We start from the raw sequence: 25,821 nt of genomic DNA on the forward strand, positions 1-25,821 counted from the left end.
ATTTTAGATAGAAAGGCACTAGGATCCATTCGATTGTGCCTTGCACCGTCTGTAGAATTCAATATAACAGAAGCAAAAATGACTATAGATTTGATGGCAACATTGGCTAAGTTGTATGAGAAACCCTCGAGTTCAAATAAGGTATTTCTTATGAAGCGTCTATTTAATTTGAAAATGAGTGAGGGAGGATCTATAGTAGAACACTTAAATGAATTTAATACAATTACCAATCAATTGTCTTTGGTAAAAATTACTTTTGCAGAAGAGGTTAGGGCTCTCTTGATTGTATGTTCTTTGCCAGAAAGCTAGAATAGCTTGGTTATGGCTGTAAGTAACTCTATCTCTAGTAAAAATACTTTGGTATTTGATGATATTGTTGGTGTTATCCTAAGCGAGGAAATGCAAAGGAAAAGCACAGGTGAGACTCCAACATCATCGGGTAGTGTTTTGAATGTGAAGAATAGAGGATGATCAAAGGAAAGAGGAAAAGGCCCTCAGAATGAGAAATCATGAGGGAAGTCAAAGAAAGGATGCTCTCAATCTAGAGGAAAGAAAGATTGCTGGTACTACAAAAAGCCTGGTCATCTAAAGAAAGACTATTGGTCTCGAAAAAAAAAAGAAGGAGGCAAAAATGAAAATGATAGTAAGGAAGCTAATATTGCAAGTAATACTTTACAAGATGCTTTAATCTTATGTTTGGATAATGTTAATGATTCCTAGGTAATAGATTCTGGGGCTTCATTTCATGCTACACCCCATAGAAAATATTTTCTAGATTATGTTCAAGGTGATTTTGGACAGGTATATTTGGGTGATGATGAGCCCTATCAAATTTTTGGAAAAGGAAAGATAAAGATCAAGTTGCAGAATGGAAATGACTGGTTTCTACAGGAGGTAAGACATGTTCCTGATTTAAGAAGAAATTTAATTTCTGCAGCGCAACTAGGTAGTGAAGGTTGCATAGTTACCCTCTTAGACAGTATGTGGAAGGTCTCTAAAGGATCATTATTAATAGCTAAAGGTGTGAAGGTAGGCACATTATATCTATGTACAGGTAACACCTACTCTACCCTAGCTGCTACAGATAAAGTTACTGCAGGGACAACAACAATAAATGTTGCAAGAATAGATTCGATAATGTGGCACCATAGGCTTGGGCACATGAGTGAGAAAGGGATGAAAACCCTTCACTCCAAAAATCTATTGCCAGGACTAAAGAAGATTGATTTAGAGTTCTATGAAAACTGTGTTTATGGTAAACAAAAAAGAGTCAGATTTCTCAAGGTTGGGAAAGAGAAGAAGAGTGAGAAGTTAGAGCTTGTACATTTAGATGTATGGGGACCGACTCAGGTATCATCTCTTGGTGGCTCTTGTTATTATGTTATTTTTATTAATGACTCAACCAGAAAAATATGGGTATATTTCCTAAAACAAAAATCAAATGTTTTTGACACTTTTAAGAAATGGAAAGCTTTGGTTGAGAATGAGACAGGAAAAAAGTTGAAGTGTCTCAGATCAGATAATGGAGGTAAGTATTGTAGCAAATCATTTGAAGATTATTTCTCCTTAAATGGGATTCGAAAGCAGAAGACAGTTCAAGGAACTCCACAAGAAAATGGTGTGTCAGAGAGAATGAATAGGACTATCATGGAATGCGTGAGGAGCATGAGATTGCATGCTGGATTGCCCTTACATTTTTGGACAGATGTTGTACATACTACTATCTATTTGATAAATAGAGGACCTTCAACCCCTTTGGATGGTGGTATTCTAGAGGAGGCATGGACTGGTAAAAAGGTAAAATATTCTTTTCTAAAAACTTTTGGTCGCAAAGCTTTTGTCCATGTTGATAAAGAAAATAAAACCAAGCTTGGTCCTAAATCTTAGAAATGTACCTTCATTGGATATGGGATAGATGAATATGGCTATCGGTTATGGGATTTTGAAAATAAGAAAATAATTAGAAGTAGAGATATTATATTCAATGAGAAGGTCATGTATAAAGAACAGATGCAGGAAAAGAAGCATGAATAGGACAAACAAGAATATGTGGTGTTGGATGAGATTCCTAAAAATGAAATACCACAGGTACCTGATGCTCAGCAACAACAGATTGTCCCACAAACTCCTACAAGTGTTAGACATTCTACGAGGACAAGTAGACCCCAGAAAGGTTTTCTCCTTCTTTGTATTCTATTTTATTAATAGATTCTGGTGAACCAGAAGAATATGAAGAAGCAATGCCAGTAGATGTCAAACAACAGTGGGAGCTAAGCATGAAAGAGGAGATGGACTCCTTGATGAAAAATAAGACTTGGGACCTAGTCCCTTTACCTACAGAAAAAAGAGCCTTGCCTAACAAATGGGTTTATTGGCTGAAGGAGGAGGAAGGAGGGTAGAAAAGATATAAGGCCAGACTTGTGGTAAAAGGTTTTGCACAGAAAAGGGGTATAGATTATGATGAAATATTTTCTCCAGTTGTAAAAATGACTTCAATTAGAACTGTAATTAGTCTTGTGGCTACAAATGATTTACATCTTGAACAATTAGATGTCAAAACATCTTTTCTCCATGGAGATTTGGAGGAGGAAATTTACATGTTGCAACCATGAGGATATGAGGTCAAAGGTAAGGAGAACTTGGTGTGTAGGTTGAAGAAAAGTTTGTATGGCCTAAAGCAAGCACCCCAACAATGGTATTTAAAATTTGATAGTTTCATGGCTGAACATGGTTATCATAGATGACATTCTGATCATTGTGTATATTTTAAGAGATTTGATAATGGCAGTTATATTATCCTATTGCTTTATGTTGATGACATGCTTGTTGTTGGGTCTAACATGCAACATATAAATGATCTTAAACAGAAATTGGCTAGGTCATTTTCTATGAAGGATTTGGGTGCAGCTAAGCAAATTCTCAGTATGAGGATTACACGAGACAGGAAAAATAGAACCTTGAATTTGTCCCAAAGTGAGTATATAAAGAAGGTGTTGAAAAGATTTAACATGCAGGATGCAAAAGCAGTTAGTACACCTTTGGCTAGTCATTTCAAATTGACTAAGGGGATGTGCCCAAAGGCACAGGAAGAGGTTAATAAAATGTCTAACATCCCGTATTCATCAACTGTTGGCAGTCTGATGTATGCAATGGTATGCACAAGGCTAGATATTGCACATGGAGTGGGAGTTGTGAGTAGGTTTATGAGTAATCCGGGTATGGAACATTGGAATGCTGTGAAATGGATTCTTCGATATTTGAAAGGAACTACTACGAAGGCATTATGTTTCAAAGGATCTAATGCTACTCTGAGTGGATTTGTTGACTCTGATTGGGCGGGTGATATTGATTCATGGAGGAGTTCTACAGGGTATGTTTTTACTATAGGGGGAACTACAATCAGTTGGATTTCTAGGCTGCAAAAGGTTGTTGCACTTTCAACCACTGAAGCTGAGTATGTTGCTGCTACAGAAGCCAGCAAGGAGATGATTTGGTTGCAATATTTTCTAGAGGAATTGGGTCAGACACAAGAGGATAGCCCATTGTATACTAATAGCCAGACTGCCATTCATCTTGTGAAGAACTCTGCTTTTCATTCAAGGACAAAGCACATTCAGCTCAAGTACCACTTCATCCAAATTGTTTTGGAGGAGGGTTAGTTACGGCTTGAGAAGATTCACACAAGTGAGAATCCTGCCTATATGTTCACGAAGGTAGTTCCACAGGAGAAGCTGATTTCTTCATCAGTTTCTGTTGGTCTTCTTGATTGATAATTGTGGAATTTATACCAGTCAAGTCCTAGTGTTTTATCCAGCGGATGTTGCATGTACAGTGGTGTCATGTAGTATCAATCTCCAAGTAGGAGATTGTTCGGCGTGGAGCCTGGTCAGTCTCCAAGTGGGAGATTGTTGAAATGTGGTGACTGATTAGCAAATTATTGTACACTCAGCATGTATCCTTGCTGGGGTCTAGGGCCAGGTCGGGCCCCAAGTAGGGGTTCGGGGGGGGCGCGAGGGTGGGAGCCCCCGAGAAAATTTTTTTTGGGGTATTCTTTTTGATGAAAACCGACATTGTAATAAAACCCTAAAAGGAATGACTTTGTTTTTGCCCTAAAAACATATGTTATAAGCGGCTGGGATGCTTAAGGCATTAAAAAAAGGTTGATGTATTGTTTTAGTTGGATAATAAGAAAGATTGGACGATTGTGTATGGTGGACATAACCCATTCTAGGTGAACCACGTTAAATCTCTGTGTTATCTGTGTCCTATTCTATTTCTTTATCTTTTGTATTTAAATCTGCATATAATTGTTAGTTCATATTTGCTTTAGATCCACTTGAAACCCTAACACCAAGGTGATGATAGTATCAAGGAAGTACTTCAAGCCATATCCAACTGTGCCATGCAAATATCTCAAGATATGCTAGGCTGCAACAAGATGAACATGCTTATGTTTGTTCATGAACTCGCTGAGAGCACTAACTACATAACAGATGTCTAGTCTAGTGTTAACTAAATACATCTTAGATCCAATCAACTGCCTGTACTTGGTTGGATCTACAAAATTAGAATTAGCATGAGATATATTTAACTTTTTCAAGCTAGTTTCCATAGGAGTAAACATAGGTTTGCAATCCAACATTCCAAATCATTTCAAGATATCAATAGTATATTTTCCTCGACTTAGAATGATTTTGTTAGGTATTTTCCATACTTATAGTCCTAGAATGTAATGCATTAGGCCTAAATATTTCATTTCAAACTCTAAAGCTAATTCTTTCTTGCATCTAATGATGAGACTATCTTCACTAGTTACAAATAAATCATCCATATAAAAAACTGAAATTATCATTTCACCATCAAACACTTTGAAGTAAAGGTTAGGATCAATATCATTCTTACAAAAATCCTAATCTTACCAAATATTTGTAAATTCTTTCATACCAAGTATGAGGGACCTGTTTAACACCATATAGTGCTTTCTTCAATTTGCAAACATGAGATTCTCTTTCATGAATCTCATAACCTTCTGGTTGTTCAATATAAAAATTTTCCTTAATAATACCATTTAGGAATGTAGTCTTTACATCCATCTAATGTAACTTCCAGCCTTTAGCTGCAACAATAGTTATTATAGTTCTAATCAAAGTATAACTAGCAGCAAGAGAAAATGTATCCTCATTATCTATGCCTTCCTTTTGACAGAATCAATGAGCTAAAAATCTTTCCTTATACTTCTCAATACTTCCATCTGTAGTATGTTTAATTTTAAAGAACCATTTAGAGGATACAACAGACTTACCTTTGGGTCTAGGAAAAATATCCCGCACATCATTCTTGATGATAGACTCATATTATTCATCCATAGAGTTTTTCCATGCTTTCTGGTTCATAGCCTCTTAAATACTAGAAGGTTTAGCCTCAATGATGTTGCACATCAATGCAACATAGTTGGAGAACTTATGAGGTCTCCTACTTTCTCTGAAGGTTTGTTTGGGGGCTGCAAACTTTTCAACTTCCTCTATGGTGTTCCTTACCCAAAGAGGTCTTTTATTTTTTGTTATAATATCTCTCGGCCCATCAATGGGATCCATGGGCTCAATTGAATGACTATTATATTAACGTTCTGAAGACTCCCTCTGAATCTCAACATCATGATCAATATCCATATCTTGGTTTCCATTAGCTTCATTATTAGTTTCTATTAATGAACTTTTAGACTTATTGAATGCAACATTTTCTTCAAAAGTAACATCTTTACTAACCTAAATGTATTTATAACCTAGAATGTATATTTTGAAGGCTTTGGAGGTCTCACTGTAGCCCACAAGAATATCCTCCTTGCCTAAAGGTTCTAGTTTGGTTCTCTTCTCTCTAGGAACATGAACATAAACTAGACTTCTGAAGATCCTCAAGTGGCTGATATCTTGTTTAGCTCCTGAGAAATATTTTTTCAAAGTCATATCCTTCAAGACATGGTGAGGACATCTATTCTGAATATAGATAGAAGTCCTAGCTACTTAAGCTCATAGAAACATCTACAAGTCTTGGTCATGAATCATTACCTTTTCTATCTTCATTATGAATTTGTTCTCTCTTTCTGCAACTATATTTTGATGAGGGTTGTAGGGAACACAAAAATCCCTCTTAATCCCTACCTCTACATATAATTCATAAAATCTACTCGAGGTGTACTCACCTCCATTGTTAGATCTTAGTACTTTGATTCTTTTCCTAGATAAGTTTTCAGCTAAGGCTTTAAATACTTTAAATCTACTTAAGACTTCATTAAATTCTTTTGGTCTTAGAAAGTAAATTCATTTTTTCCTAGATTAGTCATCTATGAAGGTTACATAATACATGAATCCACCTAGAGATACAATAGACATAGGTCCATATAAATCAGAATGAACAAGAGCTAGCTTCTCTTTAGACCTCAATTCACTTTTATGAAATAGACTCTTAGTGTTTTTACCCATAGCACAACCTTTACATGTATCATCATGGATATGAGTGAGTTTGGGCATACTTTTAACCATCTTCTCAAGTATGGGAAGAGAACAAAATTGAATGTCTTTATCTTCTATTCCATAGTTCACTTAACTCAGGTGCTTCATGGATGAGAGCTTGAATAGGACAGGTTGACAGCTTGTAGAGACTCTCAAATATATTTCCAATGACACGAGATGATTTGATGCTAGATTTATTAGGCCATGCAAGAACTCTTCCTTTAGAAAATGAAATTTGATAACTTTTATCTTCTAGGGTAGATATTGAGATTAGATTCCTTTCAATTTTTGGTACAAACAAAAGATCACTCAGCTGAAGAGAAATTGTAGAATTGAGCTAAGAGAAGTAGCACCAAAACCTCTTACAAAATATCAAGCATCATAACCAATAACAACATGAATTTTAGACTCCTTCGAGCTACCAAATCTAAAAGTTGCTCCTAGTAGCCTATGGTGTGCCTAGATGCTCCACTTTTGATCAACCAAGTGTCACTATCTATAGGAATGATGCTTGACAAGGCAAAAATGAATAGTAAGTCTTCATTATTTTTCTGATCTAAAACTCCATTTAGGTTTGCCTCTTGTTGCTTGGGTTGAGATTGACACTCCTTCGCATAATGACAAAACTTGTTACATCTGAAACATTGAATGTGAGATAGATTATTCAACTTCTTTCTTGAATTAGGAGCAACAAAGGATCTGAAATCTCTATTTCTCTTGAAATTGTTCTTCTTCCAATCGCCACCTTTCTTCATGACTGATTGGGAAGCAAGGACATGATTGTCTTCTCCATGGGAGATCTTAATCATTCCTCTTGCAATGAGGCATGATTCTTCTTGAATGCAGTCAACTTGGAGATGATCAAATGTGGGGAACTCAACTCTCTCGCTTATGCGTTTAATGAATGGTTTCGAAGAGCGAGGAAGACCATTTAATGCAAGCATAACAATGTCTTTGTCGACAACTTCACTTCCAATGGAATTGAGTTGATCTTTTCATTCTGTTATCTTCATGAAGAAAGCCAAGACTAATTCTCCCTTTGCCATCTTGACTTAATGTAGTTGTTTCCTTAAAGTAACTGCCCTACTTATATTGTTGATCTCATACATTCCTTTGAGCTACTTGAATGTCTACCTCGCTGAAGACATCTTGGAGATGATAGGAACAAGATGATCTTTCACAAAATTAATTAGAATCTTCATGGCTTTAATGGTAGTATTCTTGAACTAAATTAACTCCTCTTGATCTATAGGCTTAGTTTGATCTTGTCCTACTACAAACTAAAGTACATAATTTTCCTCAAGTGCAAGAAAGACACAAACCTTCCAAGAAATGAAATTCAATGCTCCCTCAAGTCTATCTTCTACCTTCAGCCCTATCACCATCTTGACTGGTGCAGAACAATAGGCTAAAAGTGAGAATTTATGGTTAATCTGATTACTTAGAGTGAACCAAGCTCTAATATCATACTAATTTTAGTAACCATATTAATAGTAAAGAGCGAAAAATTCATATGAAAAGAAAAATAGACACATAACACACATATACCTTGGGAAAAGCTCACTCTTGGAGGAAAAACCAAGCAACAAGATTCAGATCAGATTATATTAATGTCAAAATATAGCCAAATACAAATTCACCTACCTAGGGCATGAACAAACTAACTTATCTGAATCTCAAATTATGATCATAATTTTACTTGTCACAAATAAGGCAGACCTCATATAGATCAGAAGCACAACAATAGGATGATAATTGCCACCCTTGACTACATACACTTAGGTAGAGAGATGTGCTATGGCTTAGAATAAATCCACACATCTCCAAGGTAAGTTCGCTGACCTCAAAGCATGATTGCATACCTTCAATGTATATTCACTAAGTCTTAGCAGAAATTATTTGATTCTTGAATGTATTTTCTTACAGATCAGATCATTGGATCAAATGAATGCATGAATGGTGTATTGGATTTCTTAGATCCCCTTGCTTGTAGAGGAGATACATGTGATCTATTTGCCTTGGTTGGCTACAATGAATTTGGTGCCAAAATACAATTTTTTTTTACAAGTTACATTTGATTTGGGTCTTGCCCTATAACATGTTACACATAGCTCATACACCCAAATAGGGCCATTCTCATATGATTACAAATAGGTCTAGCTTATATGCCAAATTTATAAAGCCAATGGACAATTAGAAATTCAAAGGCTAGGTCAGTCGATTCAAGGGATGCGACCTAGCTATATTTCAAGAACAATGAGGATAATATTATACCAACATAATCTATGCCTCAACTTGCTTCTTATTGGATTCAAGTGTATCCAACTATATTAACAAATTATTTATAATGTCTTCTTTAAAGTCCTTCAACAAATGAGTTATCTCCATTCTGGAAACTCCTGAATTTTCTTTTCGTGTTGTAAGTCCAGACCTATAATGTATGCTCTTTAAAATGGAAGCCTTGGAGTATTTCTAAAAAATCTTCCTAATTTTTTCCCATTTAGACTGAGTGATATCTCCTCGTCCCATAAGGTTGAGTGCATCTATGCAGTCATCATTGATTCCTCTAAGAAAAAAAAAATTCAGGGATTCTTCCCTCAAAGTCTTGTGCTTAGAATTTTTTATTTTAAACAAAAACTTGTCAATATAGTTCTCCAAACTTTCATCCTCCTTTTGTGTCATTCTGAAGATATCATCAGCATGTTGATCGATTCCTCTACAATAGTCCTTGTATTTATCAAAGAATCTCTCTTTCATCTCATCCTAGGTATCTATTGAGTCTCTTCCTAAGCTCATAAACCACCTAAGAGTAGATTATTTTAGTGTATAAGGGAGTAGTTTAAGTCTATGAGTATTAGAGGTATAGTCATAACTCTTGCAGAGGATATTAAATTTGAATAATAAGTTTTCTAGGTCTTTTGTGACTAGGCCATATAATTTGGGAAGAAAGGAAGGTGGAATATTCTTAAGGTTAGCATTGTCTTGCTTATCAAAAATAGGCAATTAAAAATTAGGGTTAGTAGGTAGTGCATTAGCCCCACCACTTCCACCCAACTCCACAAAGATTAGAGCAAAATGATTTATTTATGGTGCTTCATAAAGATTAAGCCTGTTATCAGCTAGTTCACCTTCAAGATTGGGTTGATCAGGAAGGAATCTACCAAGGGACTCTCTCCTTCTTCTCCTATGCATGCAAATATTTTCTCTATTGTCAATATGCCAACACAAATTGACGGGTGATGCAATTTTTCCTCATTCCCAAATGATCCTAAGATAAATATGCTTTCTAAAGCAACAAACTCAGAATCCTAAATCCTATAACCTCTATAAGTTCTTACTTTGACACCATCATCGACAATGGTGCCAAAAATGTTGGTTACAAATAATGCCTTAATAACACAAACACATATTATTGACACACTGTGCCAATTTTCTATATCACATAGCTAGTAACTCAGTAATAAAGACACATTTACTTGTCAACCTAGGAACGTACAACTTGAAATAGGTCAGCACTATATGTGCACCAAGAAGTTTATGAGGTTTTTTAAATTAAATTTTATGAAACTAATAAGAAAATAATAAGAAACCAATAGAAGATATAAAATATAGTGTTACCTTAATGATATTATCCTACCTTACTACATATAATACCTATATCTTCATACAAAAATGAATTGGCTAATTAAAATACCACAATACTCTATTCTACTTGGCTGCAAGAATAGAAATTGAATGGAGTTTCCATAGTTTCAGGGAAGTCAACTGCTAACTAAGAAGTAAACAACAAAAAAAAACCTACTTAACAATATAGCAAAGATAGAACACTCCCCAAGTGACCCCCTAGGATGACCTTCTAGGAACTAACCAGACCTAAAAACTACAATAGCATCATCGACATACAAAATTCATAACAACACAGATGACATAAAAAGAATCTTCTTTTATTCAAACTCTAAAATAGAGAACATTAAGTTTTGAAAGATAATTTGTATAACATACTCCATCCTTATTACTATACAAATCTAATCGATGGATTTATAACAAACTTTTACAACTAACTAATTTACTCAGCTGATCCACTCCCAACAAACTAGAAGGATGGCTCTTATTTGGAATAAACATATAGAGAAATGAGTCATCTCAAGACACAGTCTTCCTCACAAGTCTAGGATAATGTTATATCTAGATCTCCTCAATTATCCAGCACATGTTTGAAGGAAACAACTACCTTGACCAAAACTAGGAGTCTTCATTATGGCATTAGTTATCGACTTTGACAAGCTTAACAAACTCTATCCAAGCATGACTACTTCTTTGTGAAACAATAACAAATGTCTTCTTGCTGACTTAGTCTCGCTTCATTAGCTACATAGACCAAGGTTAACGCGCACAACATGCATATGCATAATATTACCTTAAAAAAAGATTCAATCCTATCATTTATATATTATTTCATATAGATTTATCATAACATTGATAATACTATCTAGTTAATAACAAAGCTCATGAGTCCGGATCAAAAGACATATCTAACATAACCATAATGTTTGAACCATGAAATAATAGTCCTAATTAAGCATAACAGTTTATGTAAAAAGACCAAAAGTAAGACTCATCAAGAAACAAGCAATTTTTTTTAAGTAAACAAAATTTAGAAGGAGATTTACTTGGTCATAAAATGGTTAATTCAATTCACACTCACAAACTTGAGGGCATGATAATTAAACTAGATACTATGAAAGCGTATGAAAAGGTCAATTGGTGGTTCTTAGAATTGGTGCTTCTCACATTTGGCCTTTTAGGGAAATGATCTAAATAGGTGATGTCATATTTATCGGGTGCAAGGTTTTCAGTTTTCATCAATTTTATGTGGTTTTTCCCCTCCTCATGAGGGGTGTGATGAAAAAAAACCTCTTTCTCCTTTTCTTTTTATTATATTGGAAAAAGATTTAAGTAGATAAATTAAACACCATTTTTTTCTACAAAGGTGGAAGGGTATCAAGATTTTAGAGACCACGATTTCAATCATTCATATAATGTTTGTTGATAATGTACTTCTATTTGGATAAACATCTTTGGAGGAAAAAACAATTAAACAAGTTCTACATAACTACACTCCAAACTCAGCTGAGAAAATCAATGCTACTAAACCAAAAATCTCTTTTCAAAAATGTAATTCATCTTTGTAGAATAAAGAAGAACAATATCTAGGATTCACAGAAGCATCATTTCCATGTAAATAACTAGGAATATCCATGTTTATAGGTAAAAACAAAGGTTCATATTAGTCCAATATTGCTTCAACAATTAATAAGACAAATTTTTCATTGAAAAACACATCTCTTGCCTTGGATGGTAGACTTCTCATGATTAAATTAGCTCTTGCATCTAAATCAAAATAAACAATGTTTTTCCTCTAAATTCTCAAAGGTTGCCTTTTAGAGCCTTGAGAAAAATTGAGAGGTTTTTTTCAGGAAGGGTAACAAAGATGATAAAAAATTCTTTTTATTTCATGTTAATCAATCTTCTGATCACAATAGTTAGGAAGATTAGGAGTTCAAAAATATTTCACAAAACAAAATTAATTTGGGATTTAAATCTTCTTGAGTGAATTTTTGCAGTTCAAGATCCTACATTAGGATCTCAAATCTTGAACTCTATGATAAAGTGTATAAAATATGTCCTTGGTAAAAGTACAAAGCTGTGTCACACTTTTATAAAGAAAATGGTCAATGTTGATTCAAATTTTTAAATTGAATCCATAGAAAGTGAAATTTATGTTTTAAAATTTGAAATTATGTAAACTAATACAATTTATATTCTTTTGTCTATTTTTTGTTTGTAATTTAAAAATAAAAATAAAAATTATTTGAATGTAGTTTTTTTATACAGTAAACAATATAATTTAGTTGTTGATACAATGCTGAAATTGAAGTTACACAAGACGCCACACTTTATTTTAGAAATTTTACCTTTTTTCTTTAATTTTTTTGTGTATATTGATAACTTGAAACTTTAGTGTATGGATATTTTTTTACTATTTTTTATAAATATATATTTTTCAATAAATTTGAAAAGTTATGTGTGCTAAAATATAACTCTATCCAATTCCCATCACCTCTTTCTTAAATATTTTTCCAAATTAGAAAAGAATTATATCATCTTGACATAGATTCTTTTCTCTACTGCATCATATTTTTTTCAAAAATTTTAAATGAACTTTAGTATTAAAAATAAAAATAAAATATAAAATATCCACCTTATATTTTAGTGCTGATTACCTAATTTCAATAAAAATAAAATATAAAATATTAAAAACGAATTAAAATATTAAAAGGTACATATTTTGGAAAATTCACTTATGGATCTATAAAAGGGTATTTTTATATTTCAAAAAAAAATTTATTTATAATAGTAGGAGTTGTTGAAACATCGAGGATTTTATATTTCTTTTTTTTTTTGCTAAATAAACCCAAAGTGGTATAAAATATACATCTAGAAGAAACTTCCAATTTGAAAAGTTTTGGCCCATATATAACTTAGCTATTATGAATCTATATAGACCATATGTTTGATTAAAATTAATTTTTAATTAGAATTACATAAATTCACTCGTGTTGATAAGTTGGCCTGAAACGTGACACAATTTTATGCTTTTACCCTCGAACTTCCTTTTCTATCTTGGGTGAAAAATAATGGTAATAAGGAACTCTTATAAGAGGAATCCTATAATATTGTTTTCCTTTAAAACAGCTCAAAATGAGTCTAGATACTAAGTCAATATTAAAGCGGGCCTTGGGACATAGGGTTAAATATTATTTTCAAATTAAGGTCTGGAATGGCTCTAGAACTATCTGTAGACACCCAAAATTGTCATGTTTAAATTAAATAAATATTTTATTTATTTAATTACCTAAGCCTAATTCTTCTATTAATTAAATAAATCTTTATTTATTTAATTAATTCATTTATCCTCTTCTAGCCTTTTTTCTCATTTAAATAAATACATTTATTTATTTAAATTATCCTTTTCCTAAATTAAATAAATATTTTATTTATTTAATTATCCTACTTCTTCTATTAATTAAATAAATATTTATTTATTTAATTAATTCATTAGCTTTTTCTACACATGACACATGTCATTCATCTCTTAATTCCTACACTACCTACCTCTTTCATTATTTTGGTATTTCTTTTACCTACCCTCTAATCCTAGCCGACCTCTCTTTTTACACCTCTCAATCTTAACCCTCCATTTCTTATTGTGTCTTCTATTTAAGGAGATGCCTTCTTCATTATCGAACCCTAATCACACAGCCTAATCGACAATTTGGAGGACTTGGCTACACTACGATCCTACTTGCAACCACATTCCGTTCTTTTGTTGAGCTCTTGTGCATATAAAAATCTGAGAGCAAATATATCAAGCAAGATCAATGGAGATAGGAAGAATGGAGATCAAAACCCTATTGGACATGTGATGGTATAATCTTTGTGATTTTGAGTTATTTGCATTGTCTTAGGTAGTCTTCATATGTTATGGTGGATCTTTGTTGATTGTTAGGCTAGGATTTTGTGGTTGAATTCATTTAGCCTTTCAATATTGTTATTATTGTTATCCATTTTCACCATATACATTTTGGCACGCCCCGTGAGACATGGATTTTTCTTAGATCTATGTTTTTTTTTGCAGATTTTTCTAACCCTATATTGCTATTTTGTAAAACAATTTGGAGAATAACCTTGTGCAGCTAGGGTTTTGGACACAAAATCAAGATCTTGGAGAGATTTGATCATATCTCACAAACGGATAGGAAATTTTGCACCAAATTTTTTTGCAGGTTGAAGAAAGTATCAGGAGCTCTCAAGCCAAAATTCAGAATTTTTGGAGCACATTTTCATTTTCTATGAATTTTTTATGATTTTTCATAAAAAAATAATTTTGAGAGAAAATGAGAGAATTTTTTGGATTTTCTTATATTTTTGGAAATCTCCCATAATTATACATAGGATCTGTTCTTTGTGATTTTAATTTTGATGCAAAATATTACCCTAAAAATCGGATCTTTAAAAATTAGGTTTTTTCCTTATTTTGATCAAATCTCACAAACCGTTCTGAATTTTGACATAAATTTTTTTGTGAAGGTCAGGAAATGTATCAGAAAGATTCAATAAAAATTTCAGATTTTTTGGATCTACTTTGCATTTTGTATGAATTTGTTATGATTTTTCATAAAAAATTAATTTTGAGAGAAAATTAGCAAATGTTTTGGATTTTCTTACATTTTTGGAAATTTGTCAAAATTATACATAGGATCTGTTCTTTTTTATTTTAAATTTGATGCAAAATCATTCCTCAAAAATCAGATCTTTGAAAATTAGAGTTTTGCATTATTTTACTCATATCTCACAAAATGCTTGGATTTGTTGCAAAAAAATTTTTGTGCAAGTTTGGAAGACCATCAAGACTCTTCAGTAAAAATTTTAGATCTTTTGGATCGATTTTGCATTTTACATGAATTTTTTATGATTTTTCATAAAAAAATTAATTTTTGGAACAAATTAGCAAATTGTTTGGATTTTCTTACATTTCTGGAAATCTCTTGAAATTTTACAGGTGATCATTTTTTATGATGAATCAGATCTTTGAATTGGTCAACAAAACACATTATTGAAGGCCCCTATTTCACAAAGTCTTTTGGATCTAAAATTTACCTAACTTGTGTGCTTGCAGGAAGGGGTGATTATTTCAAACAATCCAAACTACTAATAAATCTTTGTTGCAGGTCCTTGGCAAGGGTTTTTGAATTTTTATTGTGTGCCTTGTTTTCATAGACTAGCAAACACTTCAATTGGTGCACTAAAATTGAATCATTGTCTTTTGTGTCTTGAGCAATAGGCTCTTTTTGTTTAATCTTTAGAGGGCCTGTCTTCCCGTGTGGTCATTAGGACTACTAGTGAGAAGAGAATGACCCAAGTGGTAGCGAGGAAAACCCACCTCATCCAAACCACTATAATCAAATGTATTCATGGTGAAAACTATGAATAACGTGTCCTGATTAGTTCATACCGACACTATGTCTCCCCATAAACCCGTTTGATCAAATTTATTTGATCATTTGTAGGGCGTAACCCCTACCGGCTGGGAGCCTTCTGTATTTATAGAGCTGAAAGTGCCGCATGTATGGCCACATGAGCGGATGCCCTTACTAGCACCTTTTTGTTTTAGAAGACCAAATCCTTCTAGTTGTTGGGGTAGGAGGTCGAACCTCTGGTAGCGGCCCACACACATACGGTTCTTAGTAGAGATACAAAGTTCACCATGGGGAGTTTTCATGGGGACTGATGCTTGGCTGACCCGAGAAGTGAGTGCCGAGGGTGGAGCCAGTGAGGTCAAGCATCTAAGTATCTGCTCTAAATAGCGTAGCCTCGGGGGTAAAACCCCATGTGGGATCAACAACTATTGTCTTGGCCAGCCATAAGAATTGTGCTTGACTTATTTTAAACATTCAAAACATTCAAGACCAAACAACAAAACATTGTGTCTTTTGTGTTTTCAAGTGTATGCAAAACAATTTTACATCAAACAACACACTTTCTTGGAGTCATTTTGAAGTCTAAACACTTGCAAACATTGAGTCCTCAACAACATTGTGTCCTCTTGTCACGAAAAACAGTCAAACATTTAGATTTGGTCACAACCAACAACTTCACAAATTGGAAAAATTTTACAGTCCAGCAAACAAAAGAAATCAGTTTCGGAATACTTGAGCTTCCTAGGTTGTTTCTTCAGGTTTCATCTAGCATTCAACCCGTCTTTGGGTCTCACATAGCCCATCATTGCTTTACATCTCTCATTACATTCACAATTGTCTAAACTTGAGTCAAAAGGTCACTTGCTTGTCCTCATCATACTTTGTCAACACACTACATACAACTACACTTTGCTAAGTGGTCCCTCATCAAGGTTTCTTACCTTTGGGTCTCATTTGGTCTTACTTAGAGTCAAGGTCAGCTTACCTCATCAAGAGAAATGATCCTCTCTTTGGAAGTCACACCTACTCTACTACTTACATACTTGGTCTTACACTTTGGACATTGCAAGTACACCTTAGATTCATTTACACTCCATACAACTCTTGGTCTTCCATACTTTTTCCATTTTTCATCTAGTCTCTCACATCTTGGTCAAACACCTAGTTCATGGTTGAAACCCGCCTTCAAAAATCTAGGAGAATAGCTAAAGAAGCTCAAGAATCCACAAACATGAGTTCTTATGAGTATGACAATGATTTATTTTTCAATCTTGAGCACACTACATTGCCTGACATGGATGTTTATAGAAACATTCCAAATGTGGAAAACATAGACACTACAAACAACAATGCTACACACAATGACAATGTGGACAACTTTTCAATACAATCAGCAGATATAGAAGAATCCATAATGAATCCTCATTTCAATAGATTGGTTGAAGAGATAATGAAGAGGGATAGACAATACTTCTTACACATGATGGCACAAAGTGGAGCTAAAATACCTCATGATTTTGACATGTCTCAAATAATGGAACATAGACCTTTGCAACAACCTCACTCCAATATGGATCAAAGGAGGCCTAATAGTGGAGGAAATAGAGGACCACATATGGTACCTGAATCACCATTAGCTTTGCTTCAAAAACCAGAAATCCCACATACACACGGTCAAACATATGATACTTACCTTCGAAGACCATTATGGAAGTCTTATGCAGACAGATATGCTCAATCACATACTAATGCTAAGGATCAACCACCAAAACAATTGGATGTTCAAAGGCATGCTCAAAATTTGGACACAAGGAAACCTCATGTCAAATTTGGGGGCAATACAATAGAACATGACATGCCTGTAGAGTATGGTATACATGCACAAAATAGATATGGTGTTCCTCAACATGAATCTATACCAAGTGGTCCATATATGCAACATCATTACAGACCTCCTCCATATGAACATGTGTATGATCAATATCATCCATATATGCAACATGCACCTCCTCCAATGGGTACCTCAAACATAGGATATGGTCCAAGAAGTCGATCTCCACCTAAGAGCAATTTGGAGCAACAAATCAGGGACTTACAAAAGAAAATGGAGGACATAAATACACCAAAGCCAACATACACAATGAGAGACATATGTCCTTATCCATTTGACAAGAGCATTCCAATGCCTCCTTTTCCTACACACTTTGTGACGCCTAAATTTGATAAGTATAGAGGAAAAGGGGATCCTAAGGCACACATAAGACAATTTTTCACAGCTTGCATTGAGGTAGCAGCAGAAGAGACATATTTGATGAGATTATTCCCACAAAGCTTAGGTGATCAAGCTATGGAATGGTTCTCCCAACTTCCACCTGGTATTAAGTCATGGGGTGACCTAGTAGAAGCATTTATTCAACATTTCTCCTACAATATAGAGACAAACATATCAGTCACTACTTTGTGCAACACCAAGCAAAAAGAGGGAGAATCTTTTGCATCATTTTTACAAAGATGGAGAAATCTAGCCAGCAGATGCTCTTGTGAGATTCCACAAAAACAAATGGTAGAGATGTTCACCCAAAATGTTAACAAAGAGATTGGTTATGACTTAAGGAAAGCTTGTTTGTCTACCTTCAAGGACGTTATCGAAAAAGGCTTAGCAACAGAAAAGGTCCTAATTGAACAAGGAGTCATTAAGATATTTAAGGAAAACAAAGATGACTTTAAAGGAAAAGACAAGCCAAGATTTTGGAATAAAAACAAGAACACAGTCAATGATGGTGTTGTTGATGCCAACACAATGCGACCTAAATTCATCTTTTCGGGATCAAGTTCTACAAACAATCAAGTAAATACTCAAACAACTTCCAGATCACGAAGGAAGTACACTCCATTGGGAGAACCACTTGAGTCAGTTTTCAAGAAGCTTGTGGCAAACAAGGTAATCACAGTTCCAGATTTTCCTCCATATGAACCAAAGGTTAAGCCGAATTGGTGGAATGATGATGAGTATTGTGAATTTCATAAGAGCAAGGGTCATAAGACAGGAAATTGTCATCGACTAAAGAACATCATACAAGATCTCAATGATAGAGGTGATATTGAGATTGAGGGACATTCATCTAATCAAGAGCATGAGATGTTTAAGGAACCATTCCCAAAACATGACAAAGGAAAAGGCAAAGTCACAGATGATCAAGCCAATTACACTAGAGCACCTTACAATTATGATTCTACTATCAATCACATCTCGATGGACAATCATATTTCTACTATTACTATCAAAAATAAAAATCCTGAGAATCCTTCTCAGAGACCCAAGATTGTCCTAAAAGGTGTGGGATCTTCTTCTGAGCATACCTCTGAATGTCATGTTACAACTCGTCGAGGTAAAATCACGTTGCCAGGTGCCTCCACTAAGAATACCAATCCTTCATCAACCAAGCCTGAGTACGACCTTGTAGAACAGTTAGGGAAGACACCCACGCTCATCTCTATTCTTGAGCTCTTACGCATATCCCCCGCTCATAAAGCTATCCTTGACAAAATATTGAGAGACACTACCGGTCCTACTGATCTGAATGTGGACCAGTTTCAAGCCATGGTGGGATACCTTTCCATTCCACATTCCCTTACGTTCACAGAAGCCGATGATGCCTCCGTAAGTCAGCCACATAATGCACCATTACATGTTGAAGCCTTCATACACAAACATCGAATAAAGTGAGTCCTGATAGATGGAGGAGCTGGTCTAAACATTTGTACACTGAGCACTATTAAACAATTGGGATATTCTGACAAGGCTGTGAACTCTACAAACCAAATTACCATCAAGGCATATGATGATGAAGAGCGCTCATCCAAGGGCACAGTCACCTTACCTCTAAGAATTGGGCCAGTCACAAAGGATGTGGTTTGTCAAGTCCTAGATCTTGATCTCACATACAACATATTACTAGGACGTCCTTGGATTCATGAAATGAGAGCAGTCCCATCTACATATCATCGATGTATCAATTTTCCACACAATGGAGTTGAAGTGACCGTCAAAGCGGATCTAAATCCATTCATATATTGCAACAATTTGCGACCTAGATCAGAAATAACAATTCTAGCTAATCGAGAAGTTGTTCCATCTTCAGCATATGTGGATCCAGAATCATTGAAAGCTTCTACATCAAAACAAGCAAAGATCAAAGAAAAGTTCAAGATTAAAGACATGGGATGTGGTGAGTATATCTTTCATGTTGATCAACTCCCGCTATCTCCTAAGGTATTTAGTCAATAGGAACAATCTACAAACAAGTTGCAATGCCAAGGAATTGGGTGTGAACCACCTAGTGTTGTGGCTACTAAGTTTGAATGCAAATATCCTCTAGTGGTGCAAGCAACTCTTGATATCAATAGTCCTAAGAGTGGTTCCAGTAAAGAATCTATTGAGCATATCGCCAGCCCTCTTGAGAACTCACATAGCTTTACCATATCATCCACTCATTCCATTTCCACTCCACTTCCAGACTTGTATCAACAAGAATTACAAAAGCCCTTACTCATTGGGGATAAAAAATCAAGCCTTGAAAAGAAAAATCTGAAAGTCAATAATAAAGAAAAATCCTTTAGCCCAAATCAAAATCAAAAGCTATTGGACTCTCCAAAAATTAAATTCAAGGATAAAAATCCTATGAAGCAAAAAGAACAAGATTTGATCTCCCCTAATATCAAAATAACTGGGGGCAAAAGTTCTAAAATTTCAAGTCAAAAAGCATACTTGTTGATCCTAAGTCTCCATCATGCTATCCTAATTTCACTTCTTTTCGCAATCATAAGCCTTCATAGCTCATCCACTTGTTTCACACATCCTTTCCCTTTTGGTGATACATCATGGACTTTTAATGGAGCTTCCTTGAAGGACTTTGTTATTAGGGATGTCCAAACTTCTTCAGGTGACATGCATACGGGCCTACATAGTCCACACACTAGTAATTCTATCTCAGTTCCTTTATCAAGGAAGATAGTCACTCAAGCTACACATCATTCAGTCAAGGAACAATGCAGTTACAATCACAAAGTCAAGCCTCGCGCATTTGAGGTAGGTGACTTAGTACTCAGAGAGAACCCCAAGAATCAGCAAGACAGAGATAAGAAGGGAAAGTTCGAACCAAACTGGCTTGGTCCTTACATCATCACATCGGTATATGGATCTGGGGCGTATCAGCTCTCAACTATAGAAGGTGAACCCTTGGAGGATCCTATCAACAGCATGCACCTTCGCAGGTTCTACACATAAGCTCTTCGGAACATCCTAATTCAAAAATACAAAAAAAATTATAAAACAAAAAAATCGTCACTTGGTGAAAACCTGGCAAACAGGCGCCTTGTGACAACAAAAAAATTGAAAAATCTAAAAAAGTAAAGAGAAATAATTTCGTCCAATGGTGAAAACCACTTCAGTGGTGCCCTGGGCAAGTACCATGGTGAAAACTGGGTCACCAGTGCCATGCGTAGAGACTTTGCTCCTCCCTCTTTCAGGATTCTCTTTCATCTTTCACTTTGCACACACTCACAACCTATTCGTTCACAATACACTTACCCATTCCCATCATGGCTTGTTATTGATCTACCTAAGATTGGTTAGCCATCCATAACCCTCCCTTTTCACTCCTTTCCATCCATAATAAATCAGATCCTATCTGTGGCTAAGGCAAATCCTACGTCTAGTAATGGGTGTGGAACTGAGAACATCACATGTTTCGAGGAGTATAGTTTCTTCCAGCTTCCTTCAAGTCTATCCGTGCACAATCCGCAATAAAGCAACATCTGCATCGCCAGTCCACAATAAAGTTCCATCTTCTCCACAATAAAGTATCAGTTTCATGGATTTAGTCAGTTTCAGAGGAGACACGGTGGCAACAGTGAGCTTCAACAAAATCAAATCTTTCAACAGACTCAGACAACATATGGTTCAGTGCTATCTATCCTTTTGGTGAAAGTGAACATTGTGACCACAATCGAATAAGACTTAAACAAGTGACAAGAGACACTAAACTTGAGGACTATAGTGGATGTTGGTGTCGAGTCTTGGTTTTCTTTTGATTTTATCTTTTTGGTGACATGTCTTTTAGCTTTTCCAGGATGTCTTTAACTAGAGATTCTATCTCCAGGATGTCTTTGACTAGAAAGGCGAGGATGGGGTATCGTCACCTATTTTGTTTGCTATCTATGGATTGTCTTTTAGTAATGCTATGAATTGTCCAAGGATATGAGGACACTGTGAGTCTAGTATGAACAGGGGCATTCCTTGTTTGTGACTATCTTATCTCCATGCAAATAGGTACAATGACTTTCTGGGCCGAACAAATGTCTCGATTGTCATAACCTATTTTGCCATAATAAAGCTCAATGATGATAACGCACAAGAAGCTCTTTCATGTTCATATCTTCTATCTTCCATCCCCCTTTCTTGATTGACTTCCATTGTCCTTCTCGAGTCCGCGTAGCCCGCTATCACATGACTGAGTATAATGACACACCAAAAACATTTGCATTTCATGTAGTTTACACCTACATCAACACATATAAGCATTTCATACATACATATAGATATCACAATTGCATCACATCCTGCATACAACACATGTTAGCACATCTCACATTTTCATAATGTAAATAATCATTTGCATTATCATATTCATTTGCATTACGTACCTTCACATTTGCATCATGCATCACATATACAACATAAAAGAAGAAAAATATATTGCATTCCATCATATAAGCATCCATATCATAAGACATATATCACATAAGAACATCTCATCACATAAGGTACACATTCATATAGCTGCCACAAAAATGGTGACTCATCTCATATATAATCAAAATGTGTCATGATACAATGATGTCAAAAGAATCATATGGCTACAAAATCACCCGCAGGTGTCTACAATACAAAAATGGTACATATACTGATATAAAGGGGAGCCCTCTATGGCTATGATGAACTCCCTCCCTTGGAGCCGCCTGGCCTCGACGGACGCTGAGCTGTAGATGGACCTGCTCCAGGATCACCCTGCCTGTCTGGTGGTGGTGGAGGACCCATGACCCCATCGCTAGATGCCTGCCTCCTACGACTCCCTCCCGTAGCCGTCGCTGTACGCGATGGTCTATGGAAGCTCCTCGCCCACTGATCCGCTGGCACGACACCATAGTATAGGTCCCTCCAATGACCTATCTCCTCTCCAGCTCGCAGCACATAGGCGTAGCCTGCCCTTGCGTCCTCTGCCACCTGCCTCCCTGCCCTCAGAGCTGCCTCGGCCTCAGTGTATCATTGGATGTTCTGGTCCCTCTCTCGCTCTGTATTCCAGAGCCTGATCCTAAGGCGATCCCTCTCCCTCTCCAACTCCTAGATCTCATCTGCCTGGCCCTGGCAGATCTCTCTCAGCTCTAGCAACTCATCCTCCTCAGGATCTCCACCCTCAGCCTCTGCCTGTGGCTCCTCCTCAGCAGGTGCCTGCTCCTGTACCTCCTCCTGTACCTATCTCGGTGCCTGAATAGGTACCTGTCTCTGACCATGCCTGGGAACCTGCACCTGTCTCTATACCTGTGTCTGTCCCTGCACCTGTCCCTGTCTAGGTCCCTGTGCTCTAGGACCCTGTGCTGCTAGTACCGGTAGGGGCAATCCACCTTGACCCCTCACCACCTGGGCTGCTCCCTCCTGTCCTCCCTCTCTCCAAGGTGCCACCCGTCTCTCCCCCACTACTCCCCTCTGCCTCCGCCGGCCCCTACCTCAATCTCCTCCTCCATCATCATCATCATCCCCTCCAACCTCTACCTCCAGCAGCTCTCTCGGATTTGTCAACCGTGGAAACAGATGCTCTACCCAATATGCAGAGTACTCTGCGTCCATCCCTGCATCCTCCACCTCTGGCCACATATCCCAGGGTAGTGGCATCATCTTTGTCATCTGTGTCACGGCCTGATCATACGATAATAGCGGTCCGAACTGTGCATGATCCCTGACTGTACGGGCATACATGCCCGAGCCTCGTGGCATCCTCTAAATCCGGCTGAACTGTCTGCCTACCCTGTCAACCAGCTGTCTCTCTAAAATATAGGGCATCCACCCAATCAGATATCTGCTCCTGAATGTATATGGTAGCTCTACGGCATCATCCTCCCACTCCTTGCACCCCAGGTATGACCTCCAGATGACTGTGTCAATATCATCTATAACACGCCTCCAGTGCTCCAGCCGGCCAATCCGAGGCTGTGACGTAATCATATCATATAAATGTACAAAGCTCCGTCCATGTCCTCTGCCCCTGAAATGAATCGGCCGTGTGATAGGAAGGTGCTCATATGCCCACACCTATAACAGCGTCACTCCGCAGCCCAGTCCTACGGATCCGTGATAGACAAACTGATGCAGCTCATAGTACAAATGCACCAGGACTCATGGACCCCAGGCATATCTAGTGTGCTCAGTCACCAGTATCTCCAGTGCTCCTCCCCAACCCACTGCCAACCCCCGTGTAGCCCTGTCAGGACACAGGAAACCACTGATGGCTCCTCCAATAACAGCTGGTAACGCTAAACCTGTTGCGGTCATGGTATCCCATGCCACGTGCCCTGCTCTCATCTCCAACCTGGGATCCTGGAATACCCGTCTCAGCGCCTCTCTATCTCCGTCACGATCATATGGAATCAGCTCTCCATCGATCAGTATATGCAGTATCCTATAGACATCCTCGAACGTCACTGTCATCTCCCCCATAGGCAAGTGAAACGTGCAAGTCTCGGAGTGCCATCTCTCCACCAGCGCAGTCAGCAAACCCATGTTTGCCCGAAACTCAGGCACATATAATATGTGTCTCAATCCCATCTCCTCAATCACAATCCTGTCCTGAATCGACAACTCTGGTCGCAATCTCTGTGTAGACGGGAATCTCTCCCGTGACTCCAGCATAGGCAGATACTCCTGCAGTCAAACAATCAATCATGTCAGTTATCGTGGCATTCACTGTTCATCACAAAATGCTACTTGTTATCTAAATGCATATGGTTATCTATCCCAGTGACACTCCCTGTTCATCACAAAGTGTTGCTATCTATCCTAGTAGTGCTCCCTGTTCATCACAAAGTACTACGTGTGTGACATTCCCTGTTCATCACAAAGTGTTACTCACATTCGCACTCCCTGTTTATCACAAAGTGCTACCTATCTTGGTGCTCGCTGTTCATCACAAAGTGCCTTGATCTATCCTAGTCTTCCTAGAGGACCTGCTTGAGTGTATCCTCTCAGTAGCTTATCCAATCGACAGGGTATGTTCATCACAGAACTGTCGATTTGACCTCGAAGACCAAAACCATGCTTTTTGACACACAAACGCGCTTTAAACTCATAAATGTGCTTACACAGACGCGCTTTCTGAACACAAACGTGCCTATATTATGCACAAACGCGGCCAGGGAACATAGACGTCCCTACATGACATAAACGCCCCTACAGGGCACAAACGCATCTGAAATTCGCAAACGCGCCCGCATTCATCACAAATGCGGTCCTAGGCATAAACGCGCCTGGACCCGACACAGACGCGCCTGTTGGACACAGACGCGCCTGGCACTGACATAGACGCGGTTGCGCATTTTGGCATTTTTTAAATACCCTATTCCTAGCGCATTTATTTCTACCTATTGAGCATTAATGACAAAAATTGAAATGCGTGAAAGTACGAGGAGGTTTGGTGGTACTTATCGGCTCTCCTACCTCTGCTGGCCTCTGGAATCGGCAAACATGGTCGAATCTATGAACGAAGGCCATCGGTGCTGACTGCTGCTGCTCTTTTCTCGCTTTGCACTGTGCTTTTGTGACAGTGTAGATGACAATGAGGATGTATTTTCCCCCGTGGTCTATCTTATAGATTGCCCTAGCTCTCATTTCCCGAGTCAGTCTTCCTTATCCCGTGACTTTGTCACTTTATCTGATCAGTCCATTCTATCCTGTCTTTCTTATCGAGAGATTATCTGCAATCTTTTCAGACATTTTCATCCAATCTCTCGAGGGGGCATATCATTCCCATTCTGGGGCAACTCTGTATCAGTTCATCTTATCTTCTTTGAAACAACGCGACAAGCCGCATTGTCTCAAAGAGGGGCAAAATGTAGACACCCAAAATTGTCATGTTTAAATTAAATAAATATTTTATTTATTTAATTACCTAAGCCTAATTCTTCTATTAATTAAATAAATCTTTATTTATTTAATTAAT

This window comes from Cryptomeria japonica, chromosome 9, assembly GCF_030272615.1.
Source record: "Cryptomeria japonica chromosome 9, Sugi_1.0, whole genome shotgun sequence".
In the NCBI taxonomy this organism is placed as follows: domain Eukaryota; kingdom Viridiplantae; phylum Streptophyta; class Pinopsida; order Cupressales; family Cupressaceae; genus Cryptomeria; species Cryptomeria japonica.